The 14,117-nt window shown below is 34.8% G+C and overlaps 1 long non-coding RNA gene across 2 annotated transcripts; it reads right to left on the bottom strand.

The window, feature by feature from the left end:
• Window positions 1–3,166: 3,166 nt before the first annotated feature.
• Window positions 3,167–5,043, bottom strand: LOC111921319 (uncharacterized). 2 transcript variants are annotated; one of them, XR_002860145.3, is made up of 3 exons: window positions 4,317–5,043; window positions 4,113–4,173; window positions 3,167–3,646 (listed from the first exon to the last, which is right to left on the bottom strand). It is a non-coding gene; the product is annotated as an uncharacterized LOC111921319 (long non-coding RNA). The 2 variants fall into 2 exon arrangements; XR_006187448.2 differs by having other exon boundaries at window positions 4,113–5,043.
• Between the last annotated feature and the right edge of the window lie 9,074 nt (window positions 5,044–14,117).

Raw genomic sequence — 14,117 nt, 5'->3', positions numbered from 1 at the left:
ATTGGAGTCAGATTTTTACAAATCTTATATCCTTGAGATCATGTCAAGTAGCACTTTCCGAATATATTAATCGTTTTAAAAGACAGTACAACTTTTTGGATGCTTAATTTTTTAGTCTAAACACCGATTTATTTCTAAATATAACAACATATTTGATCATATTTATTCATAAAATTAAACATTACAATACCAAGCTATTACATTTATCTTTCCCTATTATTTCCTAACGGTGGTTGGTGACAGAAATTTTCTTGGTTGTCTCACCGATGCATGTCATAAGCTCAAGCTAGGTCAAAATGGTGAAATTAAGGTTAAAATCTCATGCATGGAACCCATAACTTAATAACTTTCCAGATTTGGGACAAGAGACCACAAAGAAAACTCAAGGAACCATAAAGTTGCCAAATCTATGGAGTCCATACACTCAAATCACCCCAAACATGGAGGAAACTGGATACAACCTAGATCTAGCATGCTTGAACATAAAAGGTAGAAGCTTGAGGACTTGCAAGAGTCCGGAAACAGCACACGATGATGAGGAGGAGACTTGTTTGCTGGAAGAATGCACCAAAGGCACATTTTTCTTCTTCAAGGGACCAAAAACCACCACAAAAGTTCACAATATCAACAATGGAGGCTAGGTTTTGCTATAGGTCGAAAGGGAGGTGATGGAGGCTGAGGGTGTGTAAACCATAGCCATCACATCCCTTAAATAAGGCACAAAAGTTGAAAAATTAGGGTTTTACATAATGATTAACATTACTTCGTGCCTAGGCACCTGTCACGTCGAGTTGCACACATATGTTGTGCGTTTCCTTTGGCCATGACTTGTTCGTGAGGCATCCTTACCACGACGTGGCCACCACAAAACCCCCACTTTTAATTCTTTAATTGCCTCAAACATAAATGAATTGTTTACCTGGAATAGGTGTTACAGCAAAATAAAGCACAACTGAAAAAATATTTATTTTAGGAACTTGTTTTGTTGATTAATTAGTAGTTTAATTAATTAATTAGAAAACATGGACAATATATAATATTCTATAAAGATTTAATTCTTGGATAATTACCAAAAGCCTAGATAATTACTAATATCTTTGGTAATTATCTATTGGGTTTCAAATCAACTTCCTATTAATAAAGAGGTCAAAAACCAATTTTGGAATAATGAAAAGATAGCCTTATACCTCCAAAAGTCAGAAACCTTAAGAAAAACGCTAGAGGAGACCGAGCTCGTCGCCGCACAATGATGCTTACTTTACCATGTCGCGGTCTCAGTCAGATCCATTAATTGAGTCTAATTCGTGTTGGTTCTCGAGGTGCTTTCAAAGATGTTAGTGTTTTGCGTCTTGGGTGCGATCACAAGAGAGGAACTCGACGTTGGGTTCTCAAGTCCGATTAACTTGCTAGACTAAAGAAGTCGAAGAAAACCAAGAAGGTACGATTCGTTTCTATTAAGTCCATTAAGTTGTATATATTGATTGAGACAGATCTGTTGTTATAAATCTATAGATCAGAACTGTTATTGCTATGACTAGGCTCATAACCCATCACTATTGTCATTAAAATTCAAAAAAATTCAGACAAACACATTAATCATAATACAATATCACATAAAAGAAATAGAATAAAAAATGGTTATGAAAAATAGAAGTGTTATACAATAATAAATAAATTTTGATATAGATTCGTCAAAAAGTGCTAAGTAATATTAAATATCTTAAATGAATTGAAATTGAAAGGACTTTGAATTTGATGGAACCTTTGAGTGTTATAAAACAAAAACTATTTATTTCAATATTAAAAAACTATTTTAAGTTAAAAAATCATTTTTTTTTAAAATTTTAGTTTATTTTAACAACTTGCAAAGTTAAAAAAAAAAAAAAAAACAAAAACAAAAAAAAAAAAAAAAACAAACAAAATTTTTTCTTGGAACCGAAGATATTTGATCCATCTTTTCTACTAAAAAGGTTTGCAAATGTGATGTGCAGACTGCATATACTTTGTCTTTGAAAATACAAACAACGTCTTAATTAACTCAATTTAAAATTTTGAATAAATGTTTAACAGTAGAATATTTATTGTAAAATTTGTTTTTCAGCGTGTTTAGTAAAACTAATTAAACTATTTATTTCGATATTAAAAAACTATTTTAAGTTAAAAAATCATTTTTTTTTTAAAATTTAGTTTATTTTAACAACTTACAAAGTTAAAAAAATAAATAGCTTTTTTCTTGGAACTGAAAATGTTTGATCCATAGTTTCTACCGAAAAGATTTGCAGATGTAATGTACAGATTGCATATACTTTGTTTTTGAAATACAAACAACGCCTTAATTAACTCAATTTAAAATTTTGAATAAATGTTTTACAGTAGAATATTTATTGTAAAAAAAATTGTTAGTTAGAAGTTTGAAACTTTTATTTGTGTAGGAATACTTGGAAAAAACAACTAGAATCTTTTAGAATGTGTATAACGACATAAACCTTTGTATAAAAGCTAAAATTACAAGATTAATTTTATTATAATAAACATGAATTTTTTTGAAATATCTTTTGGACTATAAAATTAAAAAAATGTCACAAACTCTAACACGTCTTTAGTTATTATGTTTGAAGATGCATATACATAAAATGATAAGGCATTATTTATTTATTCAAAGTATAATAAAGGTAAAATATACAATTTTATAAGGGTGTGTATGAAGCGGTTTGGTTTGGTTATTGGTCAAAACCAAACTATAACCATTATAATTGGTTAATGTATTTCGATAACCATTGAAAAAGAGTTAATATTGATTTTTGTTATTGGTTTTAATCGGTTAATGATTATAATTAATAGTTAATATCGGTTAACCATAATGGTCTAATATGACATAAAAATAAAAATAAAAATTATATAAAAATTGAAAAAAGTAAAGTTCATTGTTATAAAAAGTGAACATTTGTATATACATAATTGTATTGATAGAAGAATAATTACTTATTCTATTTAATTCCAAATAATTACCTTTTAATTTTCAATTTGTAATATAATTATATACAATATATGTAATATTATATTATATTAAAAGATTTATTAATATTATTGGTACAATTCAATTTTTATAGTGGTTCGGTTTTAGATAAAAATCATAACCGAACCATATATATTCGGTTAATCAAGATAAAAAACCGCACCATATATTTATAGTTTTTCGTAATTAATACAAAAGGTTACGCTAATTTTGATGTAATTTGGCTGGTTACTATTAATAACCCTGTCATCCTAGGAATGTTAATATATGTCTAACAAACACATTCTTTATACTTTTACAATATTTTAATGTTTAATGCATCTATATGTGAGATAAGGTTATAAATCCATATATCTATTTGGCCTACCTCTTTATCCCTCCTTCCTGTAACATGCATCATTAAATGTTGGTACAAGACTACAATCTTTTCAACTAAGAGCTAGCTAGTACCATCAACCAGTACACCTCGATCCTCTGTGTACACCAAGTTACCGAGCGAGGCATACATGCACTCATGAAGTATTTCTAAATTTCAACTGTTTTTCTTATAATTAAAATCAAATCTTGATGGCGAAAGACTTCTGTGATCTTCTAGGTTCTTCCATTAGATCATGTATGTATTACAAACCTCTACACAAAATATATAGATAAATAAGTAATTAAGACAACCCCCAAGAAAAAAAAAACTTTTAGATCATTCAAAGATCACCCACAAATTAATTTAAGGTGAAAATTTCTTGAATCATGCTTGATTTTTATAAAGTAGGGTTTACAAGTAATCTTGTAATATTCTAATGTTCTTCCTTTTGTAAGTTGTAGAAGGATAATGCAGGGTTTAAGATCTCGAAATCCTATTAAACACAAAGTTCTAATAGAAAACCCACAAGATAGAAAGTTACTGATCATTCCAAAGATTACCAAGGATTTTACAAAAAGATTAAAATTTCTGGATCAAAAATATACTTCGAATTTTTAGGTTGATGATAGAGTATAGTCTTTAAGTAATCATCTAGTGTTCTTCCTTTAAGGTTCTAAAAATTATCATGTCTGCTTTAAAATCTTGAAAACTTAGGAAGCGTCAAAGAGTAGGACTTACAAGCATGTGCTTTACTTTTGATGATGATATCTTCTTTTTGCGATGAATCATTACACCAGTACTGAAAAAAAACATACATAAATTAAATATAGTAGAAGATTAGATGGTACATAGATAAAATCATAATTAATCACCCTCTAAACAAGCATGCATGGTCTTCTAAAGATATAGAAGTCAGAGAAAAAAAAACATAATATAACTCACATAAAGAAGAGAGAAGCCTTGTTGAATCAAGCTTAGAAACACACATAAAGGTCAAAGTACTATTAGCATGCATGATCTCCTGAAAGACTGACTACAAGTGAATTTAATTATCAAGTGAAGTTGAAGTACAAAATTAATCAAACAACAGGAACGAGTTAGATCAAGATGGAAAATGAACGATATTGCAACGGAACCTCTGCATTTAATTTTGTGTGTAAAGCATCAATAACGATGAGAGTCCAGCAAGGTAATATATATCATCAAGAGGGTTTTACAAAGAGATACCAACAGAACTCCATTGGCAGTATGCCCACCTCCACCCCCACACAAATAATAAACCACCATCTCTATCTTCCTTCTATTCTTAACACTAGACCCTCATCAACTTCACGCTCAGATGTACAAAGTTTCTTGTATTTTCCGTATATCTATACCCTCTTACAGCCGTTGGTTTTGATAAATAAAAGGGGAGGTGGACAGAATGCCAAAGAACTCTGTTAGAAACCCTTTGTTAAACACCCATGAGATCAGATGAAGGAGAACGGATCAAAATACTCGAAAGAAAGCACTAAACCTATTCTTGTAATAAGGAGAGGCAGGGGAAGATCCACACTATTTATTTGAGAGAGAGAGAGAGAGAGAGAGAGAGAGAGAGAGAGAGAGAGAGAGGATGAATAATTGAGAGGGGTGGAAGGTAAGTCCTGAGACTAATAGATGTTTTGCGCTCGCAAACACGCAAACACACACACAATATATATATATATATATATATATATATATATATATATATATATATATATATATATATATATATATATATATATATATATATATATATATATATATATAGAGAGAGAGAGAGAGAGAGAGAGAGAGAGAGAGAGAGAGAGAGAGAGAGAGAGAGAGAGAGAGAAAGATTTTTACTCATATTAATCATCTTCACCCGAAAAAACGAACAAATCTTAAAATACAGTGAGAATCGACATAAACAACAAACAAGAACACATGAAACTCATATAACAAAAGCTCGTAAGAAGGCGTAAAAATGGGTGGACTTAGATTTTAGGCACAAAGAAGGAAGTTACCCAAGTCCTTGACGACAACACTAAAGAAAAGTATCGGTAATCCAAAGATGAAATCTATTTGATGAAAAAGCAGCTTTAGGGTATTAAGGTATTAGGGAAAGAAGGAAAGCTTTTTCCCACGCTCCTTTTTCTTATGTCAATCATGCTTTTATGCTGGCCTTTTATATATTTAAGTTATGTAGTTTTACATGAGGGTCAAATTCATGGATTGGCTGTGGCATTCTATAAAAAACGAGTTGGCATAAAAATGAGCTAAAGTATATATTGGTTATGAGTGGCTGAGTGCTTTTGCTATCCGAAAATTATCAAGATAATGTATTAACTAAAAGAGTAAAAAAAACATAATTCAAAAACAAGTTCTCCTTTTATAACTTTGATCATTTTAACCTAATCTAACAACCATAAGAACATTCATAATAGGAGTATCTTTTAGAGCTTTTTCAAATGATTTTTCAAATAAAAGGCCTCCAGTATTTCTGTAACAAGTTATATGGAGAGGTTTTTTAAAACTAAACTCGCTGATCATATGAATTTCAGTACTATACTACCATACGGCCATACCCATCTCACTACTAGATAAATATTACTCAGTAGTGTATTAATCATACTTATTAGAATTTATCATAAGGAATAGTCAGGTTCCCATTCCTTCATTTCTTTTGTTCATATTAACGTCAAATCAAAATTTTCTTTTCTCATTCTTATTTTATTCCAGTATCATCTCACAGCAATAAAAATTGTCATATTTTTATCCCATTCAATCTTTCATTTCCTAATAAAAAATTAAATTACACAAAATAATATAAAAACTAAAAATTAATGATCATAACATTTCATTAAGGTTTTAAAAGCTCGTCATGGTTTCACCATGACACGTCATGACTCTAAAGCTTGTATTTGACATTATGTTTTAACAAAATATTGCCTTAAGTCATATATGCATATAAAAATGAATATATATATATATATATATATATATATATATATATATATATATATATATATATATATATATATATATATATACACACACACACACAATTGACGCCTTAAGTCACACCTTACCAATGATGTGTCTTGTCACGACTCTTAAAAGTTTAAGGTTTGACATTATCACCAAGTCATGATTAACGTTATTTAAAACCTTGCATTTCATTAATAAAAAATTACAAAATTAAATAATAATTAAAAACTTCATTAAAAATATATATAAATATTTAATTCCACCATTACACTCTTTTATGCTAGTAGTGCAATCAAACGTACTATTGTCAAATAATCACGTGGTTAAAGTTAGACTTGTAAACCTTTATAGTGTCATTTTTTTTCACATAATTAGTTACTTCTTCGCCTTGATTTCCTCGGGCTTTTGTTGATGACATTTTCTGTTATAAACATCTTGTTTGTTAACATTACTGAATTTGGTAAATTCAGACACAATCATTAGCTGTTCATCCCTTTGTCGTCAAGAGGAAAATGAAGAAGTTTGGATCTGGGATTCTCACCGTGCTAGCAGTAAAAAACTCCTAGTTTTTATCATCTTTTCTTGTAGATCTAGATATTCCTTCATTTATGGCATTTTTGGTCCCGACCTTTGTGATTCTTGAGGATAGCATGCTCTTAACCAAATAAGTCATCCTTTCAGACCCAATGAGGGGTCTTGAGTCATAAAAATGAGATCTTGATGCTTAGTTTTTTCCCATGCATACTCTAGAATGTCTTTAGGTGTTAGGAAGTTAAGATTGTAGGTATTAAGCACTTAATGGGCATGCAAAGTCATAAAGTTGGAAACTTTATGACTTTCAGTGGTATTTTGGCCTTGGATCTACAATTGGAACGTAAGAGCTTAACGTATTAAGCTCTTTATATGGAATAAGGACTTCGGTGTATACGTCATGCGTAATTTTGCGTACGTCGTGCATACAGAGTCAACCGCCCGATCCCGATCAAGGCTCGTGCACTACCAACGTACAAGTTGAGTATGCCCCGTGTACTCATCATAGTTGACCGAGTTGACTCGTTGACCTTGACCTTTGACTAGAGGTTTGAGCAAATTTGACCTAGGGGTATTTTGGGTATTTTGAGCTATTAATTAAGATTAGGTCCTTTGTTTTGGTTAGGTGATCATTGAGTCGATTTTCGGAGCAGAGATTTATTCAGCTTGCATTTTGACTGAGAGGTGAGTTTTCCTCACTATACCCGTGGGTCGAAGGCACCAATGTCGGCCAAGTAGGTTATTTATCCTGGTTAGGATAGTGTTATGCTAGTTTGTAGCTGTTTAGTAGATCCGTATGATTATCTGTATTTTTTTAGCTCTGTTTTTATGTTTATCTGTTGCATATGTCGACATATTGTGTTGGGTTGAGGCGATACTGCTTTGTGTTGTAGGCCAACAGACCCAGGGATGACCAGATAGGTTGTAGGCCCTGCGAGGCGGTCTAGTCAGGTCGGCGGCCTGTAGAGCGGACCGGATATGTTGTAGGCTCTGCAAGGTGATCCATTCTCGCTGAAGGCTTGTAGAGCGATCCAGATAAGTTATAGGACCTGCAAGGCAGTTCGGTCTGGCTTCCTACTCATATTTGTATGCTTGTTTGCTATGTGGTGTGCTGGTACTTTGGGGGAACTCACTCAGCTTTGACTTATAGGTTTTTAGTTTATCGTTTCAGGTGCTTCTGAGGATCGTTGGAAAGCAAATGTGTGATCGTGCACAACGTCCTGTTTTATGTCACTAGGCCTTGGGAAAACTCTGTTTTGAAATAGTGCTTTTAAAACAATGACTATTTTTGTAAACAATGTTGGTTAATGGTTGATTTTGAAAATTTTAAATTTCTTTGATTTTTGGAGTGTTACAAGTTGGTATCAGATCCTTGGTTTGAGATAATTGGATGAACATTCATGTGAATCCAGACTCAAACTAGGGAACTGCAAAAGTTTATAAATCGTTTTCAAAATTGTTTTCAAAATAACCAAGGAAGGAGCAATGTGTACGATCATCTGGAGCAAGAAAGTATACCCCAAGTTACCCACACTGTTATTTATTATGTTATGGTAGAATAACATGCTAGTTGTAGGATAGGGATCTTTAGGAATTGCATGATAGAATTGCTTGATGTATGATGCATGATTTTCCCTAGTGGTTTCTTGCTTATTGTTGTAGGACTCTTTCGAGTATGATTTAATTATGAATTGAATACGTTAAGTCACATGTTGCATGGGTTAAATAATTTTAGAGTGAAGGATTTGGTCCTATGGCACAATTCTTGTCTGAGTCCAACCGGCGTAGGGTTGAATCTTTTCATCTAAGATTATTTAAGTTACTTTGCATGTGATTATATTCATGTAGTAGTTAACTGGCACAAATTGGAGTCGTTTGGCAATTGATAGTAGGGTGAGATGTGGATCCTAGGATAGCCTAGGGAGTATGTGGTACTGATGATGCGTTTTCTTGCAAGTGTTGGAAGTTTCATGGATGGGTTATGTGTAAGCATTCGTCTAGTTGAGGAATGCCTAGAATTTCACTAGGGAGTGAGAATAGGATGTATGTGTATTCTAATGTGTGTTGTTAGGGTTGTCATGATGATATTCTGAGACAAATACGGGTAGGTGTGGAAGGTAGTATGGGCCCGTACTACCGGAAGCATTGGACCCGTAGGCGTAATAGGGAAGTCACAACACCTAGGGTGTCGTTATTTAGAATAACTCATATGGTATGAAATGCACCTTATATGATATTTTCTAGTTTATTTTTAGTATGGTGTTCACGAGGGGATCCGTAAGATTAGTGGCAAGGATAGGCCATGGTTGACTAAGGATAAGATTAGGGCGTTGATTTCTTCTAAGGTTATGACTGTTATCCAGGGAAAAATACTGGAGTTGTTCGGGTCTATCAAGACCGCCATAATTGAGTAATCTGATGACCGTTACTGTAACGACATAAATTTTCAAATCAAAATTTTCATTTTCAAACACATAATAACACATGTCACATTTCTCAAAAATCTCAAGTGTCAAACATTAACAAATTTTTCAAAAATTGTTTATCACAAATCCAGGATCCTCCAAAAACATATCTCAAATACGAGTGTGTGTGCACAATCAAGTCGGGGCCTTCTCGCGATCCTTGGAAGTACCTGAAACACATAACACGTAACACGGTAAGCACGAAGCTTAGTGAGTTCCCCAAAATACCACACACAACTCATTAGCCACTCTAGGCTATAACTCAATAAGACCCTCCGGTCATTGTGTCTCAGTAGGACCCTCTGGTCCTAACTCAATAAGCTCATAATAACAATACTCAGCATAAATCACAAAGACATAATGCAAAATATTAAGATACACAGGTAAGCATAATAAAAATCTCAATCACACAAAGGTACCACTCATGGTAAGTGTAGTGAGAAGACTCACCTTGTAAGCTAGCAAGCAACAACATCACACACGGAATCTCAAACTAGGCCTCGCCTAACACATAGAGTAATTGTCTCTAAATAATACTCTACTCATACTCAAAATGTACCAAGTGTTTCTCTCTCTCTCTCTCTCTCTCTCTCTAACTTCTGGAATGGATAAAAGACCATTTTACCCTTCCATGGTCTCCACTACTCATGTCGACAAAAACCCTAAAGTCCACAAAAGTCAAACTCGAGTCAACAGTCCATGTTTGACCCGACTCGCCGAGTGCGCCCATGTGAATCGTCAAGTCTACTCGTTTTCCTCAGAAGTCTTTGGAAGGTCCAACTCAGCTCGTCGAGTTGAACCCAACCCGTCGAGCTTCCGCATGCTCAAGCTCATCGTATTAACCCTAACTGACTCGTCGAGTCGACTCATTGACTCGGCGAGTCCATTCAGACTAATTTCTCATTCAGACGATTACAAGACAGAGAACCTTCCCAAACTCTAGATCTAAACTCTAAAGGCTCGTTTATCACATAAAGCCATGAGCTTTACATCCATGCATGGCACTTTGGGCTTGAAATGCCAAGAACATGCTCTAATAAGGGTTTTTAACTCAAGAGCTCTATTAAGGCTGAATAAAGCAGGGACCTTTAGACTCTAGGGACCTCACAAGGTCCAGATCTAAAGTCCAAACCTCCATATGAACTCAATACCCTCAAAGTCTCAATATTAGATAGAAAATCCCTAACTCCAAAATCATGAGATCTACCCAATAACATGAGAAAAGTGTGAACTCTTACCTTCCACATAAGCTCTTTGATGGAATAACTGCGGATCTAACAGCCCCTTCTCGTCCCTTGGCTTGGAATCCTTCCATCCTCTTCAAAAGATGCACCAAACACTCAAGGTTAGCTCAAATACTCACTCTTAGCTCAATGGTCGATTAGGGTTTTCTCTCAATGAAGTTGGGCAGCTGATGCCCGCAAATGAGGCTATAAGTGCCCTTAAATAAGTCCCAAACACGAGGATTTAGGTTTTCATCACTCAGCGTCTACTCAGCGAGTCGACACTCGGACTCGTCGAGTAGGCCATTAATCCTACGTGGCCACACGCGACTCAACTTGACGAGTTGCTCAATGGTCCTCAAAATGAATAAATAAATAAATAATATACCTGGGAGTCCAGATGTTACAGTTACACTACACTTTCTGAGGATGCTATTGTTGCAGCTACCATGGTCGTTGCGACTGTTAGGGTTCATGGAGAGAGAGCCTTCCAGTACTTGGACTTCGACAATACGAAGCCCTGAGTGTTCGATGGGGTTCAGGATCTTATCATTGCAATGAGGTGGTTGTCCGATGTTGAGTGATGTTTTTTTACTTGCTCCTACCCAACTGACCAGAAGGTCAGGTGCACCTTGAACCATCTCCGGTTGGGGTTGAAGGATTGGTGGAGGTTGGTTACTAGCTCCTACACTCCGGAGTAGAGGGTTGTTGTATCACGGGAGCAGTTCTCTGAGATGTTCTACACAAAATATGTTCCATTGGTTGAGAGGGAGAGATTGGCCCATGAATATTTGGACTTGAGGCAGGGGTCTGAGTTGGTGACAGAGATCACCAAGATGTTTACTGTGTCACAACTCCAAATTTTAGACCTAGCATGGTCTAAACCCTAACCAAATACTAGTGTAAACTACATTTCAATCCTTGGTGCATTGTATCCCCTATGGCCATTAGGACATGTTTATAAACTAGTAACTAAGAATAGATTAGATACTATTTTGGGTTAAGCAAGTATAAGTTAATATAAGTTAAAAGACTAAGGTTTAAGCAATAAAATAACCCACCACTTTGAGTTTACAACCTAGGAATTTATTTGCATATAGTTCACTGTCCAAAACATCTAGAATAATGGTTCACGGTCTGAAGTATCAAAGAAAGAGTGTGTTCACGGTTGGAAACTTATTCAAGAAGTGTGGTCATGGTTGGAAACCTATTCAAGGAATGTGTTCACGGTTTGGAAACTTATTCAAGGAAGTGTTGACGGTTTAGGGTATCAAATGAAATGAGTTCACGGTTTTAAAAAGAATCAAGGAGGTGTTCACAGTTTGCCTAGTTCTGAAAACTCACTTTCCAGAAATTAATTAATTCGTAAAAACTCCTAAATATCTTCATATCTTATCCATAGTTAACTTCCCAATGTGATTAGATCCGTAAACCTTACATCCACCGCATCATGAGTTCCTTCATACTTAAGTTACTGCATATATAAGCCTCATATAAGATCCTTCTTTCATTCTACACATCCAGTAAACGAAAACACTCACTTTTCTCTCTCAAATATCAACTATATTCCTTTCATCCTTAAAAGCATCTCCTGGAGTTTTTCTTCAAGTCATTTCCATTTGGAAATCATTGTAAGCCTTTATAGTCTAATGATATACAAACATGTTTATGATTAAATAATATTATTCATGCACTATTGTGTGTTTAAAATCATTAGGATCATGACATCTTTCCCGTATTCTAGTCCGAAGGTCACCGCTTTTGTCTCGATATCTAGTCAAAACTGCACACAAGGTGAGTTCATACCCCCATATTTTTCCAAGCTTTTTCAATGTTTTAGGGGGGATACAAGTAAAATACAAGAAATCTTGTGTTTAAAAATATAATTTACTTATTAGTTTTTCTTACCGTTAATAGGTATTTATACGTGAAAATTGTTAAAACGTGGAAATAAACTTATAAACTATAATATGTATAGTTTATGGATCATATGAACTATTTTTACAAACTTATAAAGTATAATAGGTATAGTTTATGGAACAAAGGAACGATTTTTAGCTAGATGGACGATTTTTAGGTATAGTTTATGGATCATATGAACTATTTTTACAAACTTATAAGCATGGTTTGGCACCATGAATCGGTTGCAACATTTTGGGTATCATCAACTTTTCGGTTATGGTTGTTCGGGAAGAAGATGGGCCAGGTGATTGTTTGGGCCTTAGTGGACATGCCAGTTGGGATTGGATGGTGTAGACCTAGATGAGTAGTTGATTTTAAGGTCTTGGGGGCCCTACCTAAGGTAGTGCCAATCTGAGTCGTGGAACTCAAGGAGGGAGCGGTTGGGATGAGCAGCTTGAGGATTGCAGTCTTGAGTTCTAGTGATCAACCGATGGCTTATGATGTCATTTTCTATGATGAGGGTTTTGCCCTTCCAATTTTTCATACGTGGAAAGAAATTCATTTTCGTGGAGATTAATCAAGATGAGGATCAGTGCTCTGATTTCCTTGAGTTCAGTTAGAGCGTGCTCTGGCAGGTTGTTCCAGATTATCAGGAATAGTGGATCGGGAGCAACAACTTTTGTTGTGTATTGACGGTGAGGATGATGCCTTATATTGCATGATTGCGTCTCGCGATGGAGTAAAGGTCAGGGAATCAGGGGCAGAGTTTGTGGTAGTCCAATTGTTCTTAGATATAGAATCAAATCTATGAATGGCCTATTAGAGTTATTGTTTGTGCATTTGCATGGGATTCTTGATGATAGACATGGTTAGGTCTGGGAAGTTTTCGAGGTCTCCATCTGAGATTTGGTATGTCTTTGAGTTGTTGGATCTTTATCTGGGAGATTATCTTGTGTTGTGTTATACATTCCAAGAGTTAGGGATGGTATGTACCTGGTTGAGTTGGTTTGAGTGGGGTTTGTTTGCAACGTTAGTTGGTGATAGTTTGAACCCAAGTGGGGGAGAACTAGGCATGCTATTTTGAAAAATCATCGATCTGTTTGAGTTCGCGGTTTTAGAAGAATGTGTTATAGGGGTTTGTGGTCTGGATATGTGAGGCTTTGGTTCGCTGATGTTTAGTTCATGAGTCGTTTGAGTCGCTCGGGTTGAATATCAGTGTTTGAAAGATTCACTAGTAGGGTGTGGATTGCTACCTATAGTCTAAGATAAGTAGTGGGTGATTTGTCCATCGACTTCCGGGTTGGGTATATGTAGTTCTGCATGAGTTTAGTTCACTAGAAAACTACAGATCAGCAGGTTGTTGTCAGTAGAGATGCACAAAACCCAAATCCGATTCGGATCCGAATCCAATCCGGTTTCGCTTTCATCATCAAGAATCCGATTCGGTGAAAATCCGATCCGAATCCGGTCAAAATCCAATCCGGATCCGCTCAAAATCCGAATACGATTCTAATCCGGTTTGAACCGATTTTAGTGGGGTTTAAGCGGATTTGGATCCGGTTTTTAGCAAATCCGGTTTACGATCCGGTATCAAATCCGATTTGAAATGTTGGATTAGGATCCGATTGAAA

Source organism: Lactuca sativa, chromosome 9 (genome assembly GCF_002870075.4).
Source record: "Lactuca sativa cultivar Salinas chromosome 9, Lsat_Salinas_v11, whole genome shotgun sequence".
NCBI classification, from domain to species: domain Eukaryota; kingdom Viridiplantae; phylum Streptophyta; class Magnoliopsida; order Asterales; family Asteraceae; genus Lactuca; species Lactuca sativa.
The sequence above is the reverse complement of the archived record's forward strand: the minus strand, read 5'-3'. Positions and strand labels throughout refer to the sequence as shown.